Here is a 15,221-nt window from a genome sequence, read left to right on the forward strand (position 1 = left end):
TGCCAGTACCTCGTCTCCTACCTTCCAAACTTTACAGAAGATCTCCTGCAAACCTTGCAGAACTAGCACTCCTGAAAGAAAGGATATTGCGGAGACATGGCTTTGCCACAGCCTGGGCGATGTTTCCAGAATGAGATTTTCACTCTGCAGTGGAGTGTGCGCTGATATGAAACTTCCTGGCACATTAAAACTGTGTGCCGGACCGAGACTCGATCTCGGGAACTTTGCCTTTCTCGGGCAAGTGCTCTACCAACTGAGCTACCCAAGCACGACTCACGCCCCGTCCTCACAGCTTGAGAGTGTGAGTCGTGTTTGGGCATCTCAGTTGGTGGAGCACTTGCCCGCGAAAGGCAAAGGTCCGGAGTTCGAGTCTTGGTCTGGCACACAGTTTTAATCTGCCAGGAAGTTTCACTGTTGGGTCGGTTCATTAATATTTCTGCATGGCGGTTGGTGCGAAAATATGTCTTCCGATCGAATACTAGACATTCAATGTGAATGCTAACTCAGGGGGTCCGGTAGGAATGTCAAGAATCTGCGATTTACCCGTCCAGGAAGCCGCGCGCGTCAACACGAACACTTCCGTGAAGGGGAGGAATGCAGGCAGGATCGAATCCGCTCAGCGGTTTAAAGACGGGGGCTTGGTATACCGACTAGCCTTGTTGTGGTTTTTAAGTGGTTTCTCATATCTCACTGTGTGAATAACAGACTGGTTTTTATGATCTGCTTCAGTTACGCGCGCTATGCTAATATTTAGAACACTTTCCCCACACTTGTGCACCGAATTACTCCGTACGCAGACAGAACGGGTACACAGCTTCTTTCCTGGTGGATGAATTGGTGACCGATGACCTTAGTTGTTTTGTCCCCTTAAACACTTACTCAGCGTCAGCATACGCGGGTTTCCTTAAGGCATTTGAATTATCCTGTTGGAATATGCCATTCAGTACCGTTGTTATGAAGGATATAACAACAGGGTTTACCATTCTTACAAAATACTACAAATCATTAAACGTCCTTCAGCAATTGCCGAATCAGACCTGTTGCCCTATTATAATTTCAGAAGCTGAAGAGATGTGGTGTCTAGAATCGCTGCTTTCTGTGATCATTCACCAGGTCGACTACGGATACGTTAGCTGTGATGTGACCTCCCCAAATACAACTGTACCACTTGTACATATTTCCGAACATCTGGTCTGTTTTGTACATTAAGTTTATGCGCTGTTGCTCGGCGCGAGAACGACAAACGACTATTTCAGTCTCTGCATGATGGAGAAGGTGATTGAGAAATACTTTTTTCTTTGGCAGAGCATGAATATAGTTGCATTTATCCATTTATCACAGAACGTGAAGACGCGGAAAAGTCATCCGAATGCTGCAAACCCTCATCGATTAACGAAGAGTCTGTGCATAAAGTAAACTGTGTTGTGCAGTTTGTACAGCACGAAATGTTGGACCGATTCTTCCATCCCAGCCATAACTCCTGATAGGACGGTTCCTTGCATCAGAAACACCTCGTGATACTGTCATACAGTCCGTCCAAAAGGTTGAAAGACTGATTTACCATCAAAATGCTGTCTACGGAAAACGCTCCTTACAACAAAGTACTACAATAGGTATTTTCCTGTTTTCTACAAATTGTATTAAATAATTAAATATGTCATTTTATGCTCCTAACATGCTTTTCTTCCCTCTTGAATCTCAGTATTCTTTTGTGAAAACAGAAATAAAATTCAAATAATTTGAAGCCCCGCTAGAAGGAAACATTCGAGTCATGTGATGTCTATGACATCACTGCCTAGCTCGCTGCTGCTACTGTTACAATGCTAATTAAAAGCGATGTCTTAATTTAGAATTTAAGTTTCGGAACATGGGTTACAAATGGTGTGTAGTAACATTCTGCACAAATAAATCTATAAAAATTCCTGAAAAGTTGTTTTTGAGTTTTCCAGAGAATGAGAAGATGCACAAAATGTGGTTGCACTGTACGGATAAATTGCCACCAAGTTGACACACCATTTCACTAACTTTATTAAAAGTGTGGTACGCTGTGAAGTTAACATTAGCTTACCTTCGAGATATGCTTTCCCACTATTACAAGGACAGCATCATTCAACGAAGTTAAGCTCCTAGTGAAAACTGTCGCTTTACCCAACTACTCCCCAGTTAGCTCAGTTGTTACACCTATAGACCGGTGTATTTTTTAACATGTCCATAGATCGCTCGTTCGAATGTAGTCCGAAAAATCATTGAAACTTATTTGTAAAATGACAGTCCTCTCATACGAAAACGAAAACGAAATACAATTACGAAATTTCAGCACACCGATCAGAAACAGAATATTATAGTGCTTTCCTTGTGTTTACATGCGCTTGCATTTGCAATCGCTGTTATCACACGTCACGTTCAAAAAGATATTTTCTAGTTGTTGTGACCACGTACTTTTCACTTCATTAGAAACGATGTTTTCATCTTCGTACTGTCCAATCAGGAATACTGAAATACAAGTCGCTGAGGAATGAAATAAATAGGAAGTGCAGGGAAGCTTAGACGAAATGGCTGCAGGAAAAATGTGAAGACATCGAAAAAGATATGATTGTCGGAAGGACAGACTCAGCATACAGGAAAGTCAAATCAACCTTTGGTGACATTAAAAGTAACGGTGGTAACATTAAGAGTGCAACGGGAATTCCACTGTTAAATGCAGAGGAGAGACCAGATAGGTGGAAAGAATACATTGAAAGCCTCTATGAGGGTGAAGATTTGTCTGATGTGATAGAAGAAGAAACAGGAGTCGATTTAGAAGAGATGGGGGATCCAGTATTAGAATCGAAATTTAAAAGAGCTTTGGAGGACTTACGGTCAAATAAGGCAGAAGGGATAGATAACATTCCATCAGTATTTCTAGAATCATTGGGGGAAGTGGCAACAAAACGACTATTCGCTTTGGTGTGTAGAATATATGAGTCTGGCGATATACCATCTGACGTTCGGAAAAGCATCATCCACACAATTCCGAAGACGGCAAGAGCTAACAAGTGCGAGAATTATCGCACAATCAGCTTAACAGCTCATGCATCGAAGCTGCTTACAAGAGTAATATACAGAAGAATGGAAAAGAAAATTGAGAATGCGCTGGGTGACGATCAGTTTGGCTTTAGGAAAAGTAAAGGGACGAGAGAGGCAATTCTGACGTTACGGCTAATAATGGAAGCAAGGCTAAAGAAAAATCAAGACACTTTCATAGGATTTGTGGACCTGGAAAAAGCGTTCGACAATATGAAATGGTTCAAGCTGTTCGAGATTCTGAAAAAAGTAGGGGTAAGCTATAGGGAGAGACGGGTCATATACAATATGTACAACAACCAAGAGGGAATAATAAGAGTGGACGATCAAGAACGAAGTGCTCGTATTACGAAGAGTGTAAGACAAGGCTGTAGCCTTTCGCCCCTACTCTTCAATCTGTACATCGAGGAAGCAATGATGGAAATAAATGAAAGGTTCAGGAGTGGAATGAAAATACAAGGTGAAAGGATATCAGTGATACGATTCGCTGTTGACATTGCTATCCTGAGTGAAAGTGAAGAAGAATTAAATGATCTGCTGAACAGAATGAACAGTCTAATGAGTACACAGTATGGTTTGAGAGTAAATCGGAGAAAGACGAAGGTAATGAGAAGTAGTAGAAATGAGAACAGCGAGAAACTTAACATCAGGATTGATGGTCACGAAGTCAATGAAGTTAAGGAATTCTGCTACCTAGGCAGTAAAATAACCAAAGACGGACGGAGCAAGGAGGACATCAAAAGCAGACTCGCTATGGCAAAAAAGGCATTTCTGGCCAAGAGAAGTCTACTAATATCAAATACCGGCCTTAATTTGAGGAAGAAATTTCTGAGGATGTACGTCTGGAGTACAGCATTGTATGGTAGTGAAACATGGACTGTGGGGAAACCGGAACAGAAGCGAATCGAAGCATTTGAGATGTGGTGCTATAGACGAACGTTGAAAATTAGGTGGACTGATAAGGTAAGGAATGAGGAGGTTCCACGCAGAATCGGAGTGGAAAGGAATATGTGGAAAACACTGATAAGGAGAAGGGACAGGATGATAGGACATCTGCTAAGACATGAGGGAATGACTTCCAAGGTACTAGAGGGAGCTGTAGACGGCAAAAACTGTAGAGGAAGACAGAGATTGGAATACGTCAAGCAAATAACTGAGGACGTAGGTTGCAAGTGCTACTCTGAGATGAAAAGGTTAGCACAGGAAAGGAATTCGTGGCGGGCCGCATCAAACCAGTCAGTAGACCGATGACAAAAAAACTGTCCAACTATGAGCCGTATTATTTAAACTTTTATCATCTTACATAAAGAAGAAGAAAGTGTGCTTTAAATGCAGACGTTAGTTTACACTCACTAACATCACAGCCCTTACTTTTGTGTCACCTGCATCTTGTATACACTTTATATCTCTCCGTCTAACATCATCGTCCTACACCCCGTTGTACTGTGGGCGTATGGTGATATCTTTGTTCGCAAAGTAAAAGCATTATCCTCTGTTGTCCATTTCTCAGATTAAGACTAATGTGAAGCTATGTATAAAACATCCCACAAACGAAACAACTGCTACAATCAGTTCTTGCTAACGCTTTATTCCTTTCCCGTATAAAGCTTTTAAAATTATGACATTATTATTTGTAGTCTGATGCGCTATCCATTGCACCACCAAACTTCTGTTGATGTAATATGTTTGCTAAGTGCCTTCTAAGTTTTCGAAGAATAATTTTATTCTGCTTTGGTCTTATCTCATGACCGATAGTCTACAATCTACACTCATGCTCATAAATTAAGAGTAATTCCTGAATGTGGCGCCACACAACGTGTCACTACACAAAACTGGCGTTAATAGCATAGGCACATAGAGAACACATACGACACAGATCTGTAAGTCCACGGTATTGGTGATATATGTCCCGAAACACATATGCTACAAAACGCCACTGTCTCCTGCGCACGTACCCCGACATCAATATGGGATATGATCACCATGCAGAAGTATACACGCTGCACAAGTGGGTTGGCATACTCTGGATCAGGTGGTCGAGCAGCTGCTGGGGTCTAGCCTCCCATTCTTGCGCCAGTGCCTGTCGGAGCTCCTGAAGTGTCGTAGGGATTTGAAGACGTGCAGCGATACGTCGACAGAGAGCATTCCAGACGTGCTCGATGGTGTTTAGGTCTGGAGAACAGGAAGGCCACTTCATTCGACTGATATCTTCTGTTTCAAGGTACTCCTCCACGATGGCAGCTCGGTGGGGCCGTGTGTTATCGTCCATCAGGACGAAGGGAGGACCCACTTCACCTTTGAAAAGGCGGAATTACTGGTGCATAATGACGTCCCGATACACCTGACCTGTTACAGTTCCTCTGCCAAAGACATGCAGGGGTGTACGTGCACCACTCGTAATTCCACCCCACACCATCGAACAACGACCTCCATACAGGTCCGTTTCAAGGATATTAAGGGGTTGATATCTGGTTCCTGGTTCATGCCTGATGAAAACCCGGTGAGAATCACTGTTTAGACTATATCTGGACTCGTCCGTGAACATAACCTGGGACCACTTTTCCAATGACCATGTACTGTGTTCATGACACCAGACTTTGCGGGCTCTCCTGTGACCAGGGGCCAGTGGACTGCACCTTGCAGGTCTCTGGGCGAACAAACCATGTATGTTCAGTCGTCTGTAGACTGTGTGTCTGGAGACAACTGTTCCAGTGGCTGCGGTAAGGTCCCGAGCAAGTGTACCTGCGGTACTTCGTGGCCGTCTGCGGGCACTGATGGTGAGATACCGCTCTTATTGTGGTGTTGTACGCTGTGGATGTTCCGTACTGTAGCGCCTGGTCACGTTTTCTGTCTACTGGAATCGTTGCCATAATCGTGAGATCAGACCTACTGTGTTTGACCAGACTCCAGTCGCCCTAGTATTCTACCCCTCATAACGGCTTCAATATGTGTTCTTTGAGCCATGTTCAACATACAGTCACCATTAGCACATCTAAAAACGTCTGCACACTTACTCGTTGCACCGTATTCTGACATGCACCAACACACCCCTGCGTATGTGAACTGCTGCCAGCGCCCCCGTGCGATAAATGCAGGTCAAATGCATCGCATGGTCATACCCCGAGGTGATTTAAACCCGCAAACCGCCCGCCAGAGCGTTGTTTCACCATGTATCAGCATTATCCTAAATTTATGAGCATGAGTGTAGTTATAAAACGCCTACCCATTTGAAAAAGTTCTGTAACTCCTTACCTTTGGGCATGTTTAATGATGTTGAAGGGAGCAGGGAAAAGAATGTCCATCACTGCATTTATCGCCTCTCTAAATGGATGGATCATAAACACATCAACTTTCATAAGGCTTGCATTATCAGTATTCACAAACGCTCCGCTGCACTTCACATTTATGATCGGAAGTTCTTGAATGCTGAGGTACTAAGATGACGGTTTGGTTGCGCGTAAGCTGGCGATCTCCAGTTGCTGGCGTTTCCCTTACGTTTCCAGACCCGATACTGTTCGACTTTTATCTTTGGTATTACATCAAAGACACTACTTTCACATCTCTACGTCCCCAATACATCGCTGAAGTATGAAGACGTATCAGGGCAGCTGTGACTAACATTTCGACGAGTGTGGGCTGAAATTGTCTGTCTATAGATGAGACGCGTGGCGCGTAAGGAACGGTTCACGGATTAGATATTTGCGAACATGACACGAAAAACTTCTTGAGCTGCTGATTCCATACATATAATCATACAGTACCTAATGTCAGTACAAACATTTTGTATAATCGCTGGGCAGTGTATAAATCATTTTGAATAACACTGTACTTTTAGAAATGCAATCATTTATTTTTTATATTTACATGATTTTAAATGTTCAAGAACGGTTTATTTTTCTTCATAATCGACATTTCGTTTGATGCATTTTTGTAGACGCTGTGGCAGTTTTACGATGCCCATGCCATCCAGACAGCCATGGTGTCCTTCAGGAAGCGGTGACCACTTCATTGGCGAAGCAGAACCGCCGTCCAGACGAATGTTTATTCAAGTTAAGGAACAGGTAGTAGTCGCTCGGTGCCATGTCCGGAATGTTTGGTGGGCGGGTGATAAAGTTCCAGTCAAAGTTTTGCATGAGATCGACGGTTTGACGGGCGAAGTGAGGGCGGATGTTTTCGTGGAAAGAGATTACGCCCCTCTTCAGCATTTCTATTTACCGGTTATGAATTGCCCTTCTGAGCCTTTTCAGTGTTTCACAGTATATGTCAGCGTTTATTGTTGTCCCGGCAGGCAGAAAATCTGTCAACTGTACCCTCTTCTGATACCAAAACACAGTTGCCATGACTTTACCGGCAAACTGTATTTGTGTGAATTTTCGCTGCTTGGGCGAAGAGGGATGCTGCCATTCACATAGCTGTTGTTTTGTATATGGTGTGAAGTGAAATTCCAAGACTTCGTCATCCGTGACAGTCTAATCCAAGTGGTTGTCCTTTTCATCTTCACAGCAGCGATGAAATTCGCCCGAAGAGTCAACTCGTCTCCGTTTGGTGCTTCCTGTCAGTATACGCTGTGCTCCTTCGTATACTGCAACTTTTCCGTTGGACTCCTGTGGATGGTGTTTAGAGAAACCTCAGTAACCAAAATGCAGAGAGCTTGCAGAATGGTACTCAGATCTTTACGCACGATTTCTTCAACCTTCACGACTTTCTCGTCGGAAATTGACGGCACATCCCTCCTTTTGCATCGTGAAGAGTAAGAGCGACTGTAATCTTTCTACACCACTTGCGAACGCTTTTGACATACATGCAAGACAGCCCATGATCTTCCCTCCATTGGTGATGCACTTCTACTGAATTAACGCTTTTCCCTTTCAAAAATCAAGTAACTGGATGAATTTCGCACTTGGCGGTTACATTCAAAGGGAGCTCTGTTTTGAATGATTGCCAAGGCTAAGGATCCGAGCTACAGTGCTACCAACACTAAAAAACATTTTATGCCAAATTTACATTTACAAACCGCCAAAAATTTGCCGCACTTTACGGAAAATGTTGAAACATATTCCAGCACAGTTATCTTAACTACCAATTAATAACTATAATAGTAAACAACCATAACAAATGTTGTTATTACATAGTGTTATGTCTATCAATTACGAACCGTCCCCTTGAAAACGCTGTATGCGCATATGCACCATGGTAATCTCTACCAAAAACAATACCTATCACAAATATGTCTCATACTTCTACACTCTGTCAGTCACAACCCTACCATTAACATGCCTTTACCAGATCGTACGGCATTGATGGCCTGGGGGCGTACGGCGGTCGAGTTGCAAGTCTTTCCAGTTGACGTCACACTGAGCGACTTGCGTGTCGATGAAAAGGATAACACAACAGCCCCTCCGAGCGGAGAAAACTTCCCGCTGACCATTCAGCCAAGGCGGCGGACGATTTTTCACAAAGATTCTACACCGTTAAAAAGCGTCACTTAAAAGAACTCTTTTTTAGGATAACTTTTCCATTTTCTAACACAACCAAGATACAAATCTATCAGAATTTAATCTTACCAGAAAAATGAATCTTTTTCGTTATACGTATATCATGCGATGAAATGAGCAGAAAACATTAATTGGCTGGCGTAGGTAAGACAGATAATATCATATGCGAATTTTATCTTGAAAATTACGTGACACAAAACTTAAATACTTTCTTAGACATAAGAACAAGCGGCGAAATCAACGCATAAACTCGAATGTTGTTCCCTGTTCGTAAATTTCGGTCCTGAAATTTGAGAGTTCTTCTATCCAGCAACAATAGATGATGTACGATGTCCAACAAGTATGACATTATGACACTAGATGGCAGCTCGAATATTTCACAATGCAGTACAGCAGCTCAGCGGAAATTACAACATCCTTGATATCACAGTTTTGTTGCTTGAACAAAAAATGCACAATCGTCGACTTGCCAGGAAGAAAATGCTAAACAATATGCTGTGTGCTAAACTGAATTTTTTATTGCTACATCACTTGCAAACATGCTACATTTAGCCACAAAGACACTAAATTGGCAGCACTGCCGAGCGACGTGCGCCCATGCCTACACTACTGGCCGTTAAAATTGCTACACCACGAGGACGACGTGCTACAGACGCGAAATTTAACCGACAGGAAGAAGATGCTGTGATATGCAAATGATTAGCTTTTCAGAGCATTTACACAAGGTTGGCGTCGGTGGCGACATCTACAGCGTGCTGACATGAGGAAAGTTTCCAACCGATTTCTCACACACAAACAGCAGCTGACCGGCGTTGCCTGGTGAAACGTTGTTGTGATGCTTCGTGTAAGGAGGAGAAATGCGTACCATCACGTTTCCCACTTTGATAAAGGTCGGATTGTAGCCTATTGCAATTGCGGTTTACCGTATCGCGACATTGCTGCTCGTCCTGGTCGAGATCCATTGACTGTCAGCAGAGTATGGAATCGGTGGGTTCAGGAGGGTGATACGGAACGCCGTGCTAGATCCCAACGGCCTCGTATCACTAGCAGTCGAGATGACAGGCATCTTACCCGCATGGCTCTAACGGATCGTGCAGCCACATCTCGATCCCTGAGTCAACAGATGGGGACGTTTGCAAGACAACAACCATCTGCACGAACAGTTCGACGACGTTTGCAGCACAATGGACTATTATCTCGGAGACCATGGTTGCGGTTATCCTTGACGCTGCATCACAGACAGGAGCGCCTGCGATGGTGTATTCAACGACGAGCCTGGGCGTACGAATGGCAAACGTCATTTATTCGGACGAATCCAGGTTCTGTTTACAGCATCGCACCCGTGTTTGGCGACATCGCGGTGAACGCACTTTGGAAGCGCGTATTCGTCATCGCCATACTGGCGTATCACCCGGCGTGATGGTATGGGGTGCCATTGGTTACAAGTCTCGGTCACCTCTTGTTCGCATTGACGGCACTTTGAACAGTGGACGTTACATTTCAGATGTGTTACAACCCGTGGCTCTATCCTTCATTCGATCCCTGCGAAACCCTAAATTTCAGCAGGATAAAGCACGACTGCTTGCTGGAGGTCCTGTACGGGCCTTTATGGATACAGAAAATGTTCAACTGCTGCCCTGGCCAGCACATTATCCAGATCTCTCACCAATTGAAAACGTCTGGTCAATGGTGGCGGAGCAACTGGCTCGTCACGATACGCCAGTCACTACTGTTGACGAACTGTGGTATCGTGTTGTAGCTGCATGGGCAGCTGTACCTGTACACGCCATCCAAGCTCTGTTTGACTCAATGCCCAGGCGTATCAAGGCCGTTATTACGGCCAAAGTTGGTTGTTCTGGGTACTGATTTCTCAGGATCTATGCAACCAAATTGCGTAAAAATGTAATCACATGTCAGTTCTAGTATAACATATTTGTCCAATGAATACCCGTTTATCATCTGCGTTTCTTCTTGGTGTAGCAATTTTAATGTACAGTAGTGTATTTTTGAGGGGGTAAACACCAGTCACAACAATGTGGCCAACAACTGCACGAACAGTTTCTTTCCATCCCCAGTGGTAGGATACCGTTTTTTTGGTATTTATCTCGTATTTTAATGGCTACCTTTGTAAAACATCTCATTGTTACGTTGCCATGTACTGAGGATGTTACCATGTGTGTAAAAGGCTGCTGTAGTTTCGAAGTTACTTAAAGGGCGTATAAACATTTCAAGAGAAAGTGACGACTACGATATTGCTGTGCCTGTGTTGTTCAGAATTTCGATGCGGTGACTACAGTCGGTACGAAATACATGAAATGTATTGCCAGTTGCAAATAAGGAAAAGCCTCAGCTTATAATGGAATGATGACAGTGAAAATTTATGCCGGATCAGGACTCGAACCCGGATTCCTCGCACATCGTAATAATTTTCCTTTGGCTAACCAAGCACCCTCCAAGACTAGACCCAAATGTCCAATGCAATATATGAAATGTATACGCAATTGTGAATATGGTTGACGGCATATCGAAGTTTGTATCTAGCCGTGGAACGTGCTCAGGTTGTCTGATAGTAAGGCGGCCGCTCCCGATAAGCGAAAAATCCGAATTTGAGTCCCGGTCCGGCACAAGTTCTCATTGTGAATGATATCGATGATGGTTGTTCGTATTCAGTACTGCGAACAATTTTCACGTACTTCAAAATGATGACTGCTTCTTATTTCTTCGACAGCGTGAATGAACGGTTTTATGTCTGTCTGCACAATCCTTTGTCGCACTAGTGGCACCCATTAGCATCGCGGGGGAACTTCAGATGGTTCAGCATACCGCAATCTCGTCTTCCCCGTTTCACATTTTTCCCTCCATGTCCGCGGTACTTTTCGCTTTGAGGTAAACCGAGCAGGAGCTAATTGCTGGCCTGCGGTTTCGCCCTTGGCTCCAGACCATCTTCCCCGTGCAGCGCAATTTCCAGAGTCTAGTTTTAAAATGACTGGGTGGCGCTACGTGGTAATAGCAACCGAGAGAGCGAATGAAGACAGAGGTAGTTCGAAAGAGAAAGACAGCTATGGGTAAAGAGGGAGGAAATGAGGTTGTCTGACAGGTGTAGAGAGGAAATAAGACGCGAACATGCGTGATTTATGTACGGCTAAAGCAATTTGCAAACAGCAATTGCTCACTAGTGCAATTTCAGCCGGCCTGTAGCGCAACAAACTCGTTTAACTATGTACCACCGGTCCCGCTGAAATTACGTGTAAATTATGTCGGCCTGGGAGCATTTTAGAATACCGCCTATTAGCATCCGGTAATGGGTCTCGGCTGCTGACGTGACAGCCAACGCGTTTGCACTTGAATGAGTTCAACGAGTCGGCACTGTATGGTAATCGTCCGTTCCCTGTTGTCGCTCTTCTTTTGACATTCCCAGCGTGCGGTTTCTGCATTTCAAATTCCTGATAAAGTTTCAGTTCGCTTTTATTGTGTTATGAGAGATTTAGACATACATGCTTTGCAGAATTATCTGTGGGAGGACACGCATATTCTTTCTCTACACCCAATTACCCTGTGGTAGAACTGCAAGAAAATATACGTATTTTTCTACTACGGCACGCTGCAGATTTGTCATGTCATTCCATATTTCGAAACCGTCATACATCTCATAAGAGGAAGTAAGCAAATGACTTCCCACAAATGGAAAAAGAATCAGTCCAGTGTTTAACAGTCGTCATACCGTGACATTGAAACGATAGTCAACTCCAAAACTGAAAATTGGGTAGACGAAAGTACAGGAGGTAGCAGTGAAAGCACGTTTATTGTGGACACAAACGTACAGATCATACAGAACTACTCCTGGATAGAGGATGCTGCTGTTTGTATAGACATCGAATATCGTATGATTTATCAACTTAACACACATTTCGATGAACTGCTGGAAATGATAAATACTAAACAACAAAAAACAGTAGGCACTGGCTTTGAACTGGATACCCACAGCAGGGCAACTCGTTGCATTGCTCACTCTCCTGGAGAGATTTAAAACAGGCATTTTATGGTGTGGCGAAAATAATAAAAAAAATTTGTAGCAGCATGTTGAACTCCTTTCTGAGCCACTGACAGGTTTAGTAACAAACTCTTAAAAGTACAGATATGGTCGGCTGCACAGAAATTGCGTTTTCCACCCCACTTCAATCTGAAGAGACTATAGAAGCTATAAACAACATTAACCTAGGAACGCAGAAGGCGTTTGTGGTGTTCATTTTACGTTTCAGCTGCCCTGCTGTCCTGCTACTGTCAAATGGCTGAATATCTTTGTTTCAGATATCTAAGAGTCTGACGTGGCACACTCCTGCTCCAGGTGTTATCAGAGAACTACAAATGCAGAGTCCGCAAAATAAGTTATGGTATCCCCCAAGATTCTGTTTAGGCCCCACTCCAAAACAAAGCGCAGAAAATTTATTCACACTGTAATATTAATTTGGTCACTCGGGATCAAAGCTTTAGAGAAATTGAAGAAACAATAACTTCGGACCTGAAGAGTTTGGTGAACACTTGAGACATGTCTCTCACTGACCAAATCCTCAAAAGACCATTATATCGACTTACCACGTACGAAATAAGCAAGCCAATTACAAACCTAACATCACATTTAGAGAGCAAACCCTGTAATGTTACACCACTCCAAAAAACCTAAGTGTGACCGTAGAGAGACCTTTGACATACAAAACACATCTCCATTTGAAATCAAAATTCTGAACAATATACGATAGAAGTTAACAGGAATCTCTTGTGTCACCACCTCAACAGTCCTCAGATCAACTACTGTAGCTCTTTCATGCTCAGTCGCAGAATACTGCTCTTCCGTATGGCTACAAAGTGCTCACACTAAAATAATAGACACACAGCTCAATCTCTCAGTGCGCCTTATCAGAGAGGGTACTCGTCCCACAAGCACGCACTGGCTGCCGGGACTTAATGATATTCCTCCACAATCCATAGGAACATCACAGTCATTGCTGAACATATGGACAAGAATTTAAAAAAGCACAAATTACCAATTCCTTTAGAAATTTCGTCATCAGAATCCCGGCGACTGAAGTCTAGAAAACCATTGTGGCATACGGCAATCAGCCTGCAACACACAAACTCCATTATGCTTGAAGCCTTCAACAGTCAATGGCAAGAGCAATCTTCCATGAAGCTTCGCCTACCAATTAGAAATCCACTAGCAACCAGCAAGTTCTCATCTGCCCCGATGACACTGGTGCATATTTCATAAGATCAGAACTGACTGGGGCAAATATGGAACTTTGTTGCACCAATGAGGAATGATGTCCTTTCTTGACTGCGGTGAAGAGCAGCAAACCATACATCACGTAAAATTTGTTTTTATTTATTTATTGTTCCGTGGGACCAAATTAAGGAGTAGTCTCCATGGTCATGGAACGAGTCAATACATGAAATTATAACACGATAGTAGAAACAAGAAACGTATTCAGGCGACAATTCGTAAGTTTAAATAAAGAAAATCAACAATGTAACACTGGAATTTGCTTAATTTTTCAGCTCTTCCGGGAGTTCCTCGACAGAATAGAAGGAGTGAGCCATGAGGAAGTTCTTCATTTTAAAGCGTTTGGGCTACTGCTAAGATTTCTGAGTTCTTGTGGTAGCTTATTGAAAGTGGATGCAGCAGAATAGTGCACTCCTACTGCACAAGATTCAAGGAAGTGCATTCCACGTGCAGATTTGATTTCTGCCTAGTATTAACTGAGTGAAAGCTGTTAACTCTTGGGAATAAGCTAATATTGCTAACAACAAACGACATTAAAGAAAATATATACTGTGAGGGCAATGTCAGAATTCCCAGACTACTGAATAGGGATTGACAGGGGGTTCTCGAACTTACACCACATATAGCTCGAACAGGCCGTTTTTGAGCCAAAAATACCCTTTTTGAATCAGAAGAATTACCCCAAAAAATAATACCATGTGACATAAGCGTATGAAAATATGCGAAGTAGACTACTTTTCGTGTTGAACTGTCACTTATTTCAGATACTGTTCTAATGGTAAATAAAGCAGCATATAGTTTCTGAACAAGATCCTGAACATGGGCTTTCCACAACAGCTTACTATCTATCCGAACGCCTAGAAACTTGAACTGTTCAGTCTCGCTTATAATATGCCCATTCTGTCTGATCAAAATATCAGTTCTTGTTGAATTGTGAGTTAGAAACTGTAAAAACTGAGTCTCACTGTGATTTAGCATCAAATTATTTTCCACAAATCACGAACTTATTTCATGAACTACATTATTTGATAATGTTTCAGTATTACACACAAGATCCTTCACTACCAAGCTGGTGTCATCAGCAAACAGAAATATTTTTGAATCACCTTTAATACTAGAAGGCATATCATTTATATAAGTAAAAAACATCAGTGGCCCCAGCACCGACCCTTGGGGAACACCCCACTTAACGGTGCCCCGTTAGGACTGAACATCACTACCACTCTCACTATTGCGGAGAATTACCTTCTGCTTTCTGTTCTTAAAGTAAGAGACGAACCAATTGTAAGCTACTCTCCTTTCTTTGTAATGGTCCAACTTCTGCAGTAATATTTTGTGGTCAACACAGTCAAAAGCCTTCGTTAAATCAAAGAAAACACCTAGCG

Source organism: Schistocerca americana, chromosome 4 (assembly GCF_021461395.2).
Source record: "Schistocerca americana isolate TAMUIC-IGC-003095 chromosome 4, iqSchAmer2.1, whole genome shotgun sequence".
In the NCBI taxonomy this organism is placed as follows: domain Eukaryota; kingdom Metazoa; phylum Arthropoda; class Insecta; order Orthoptera; family Acrididae; genus Schistocerca; species Schistocerca americana.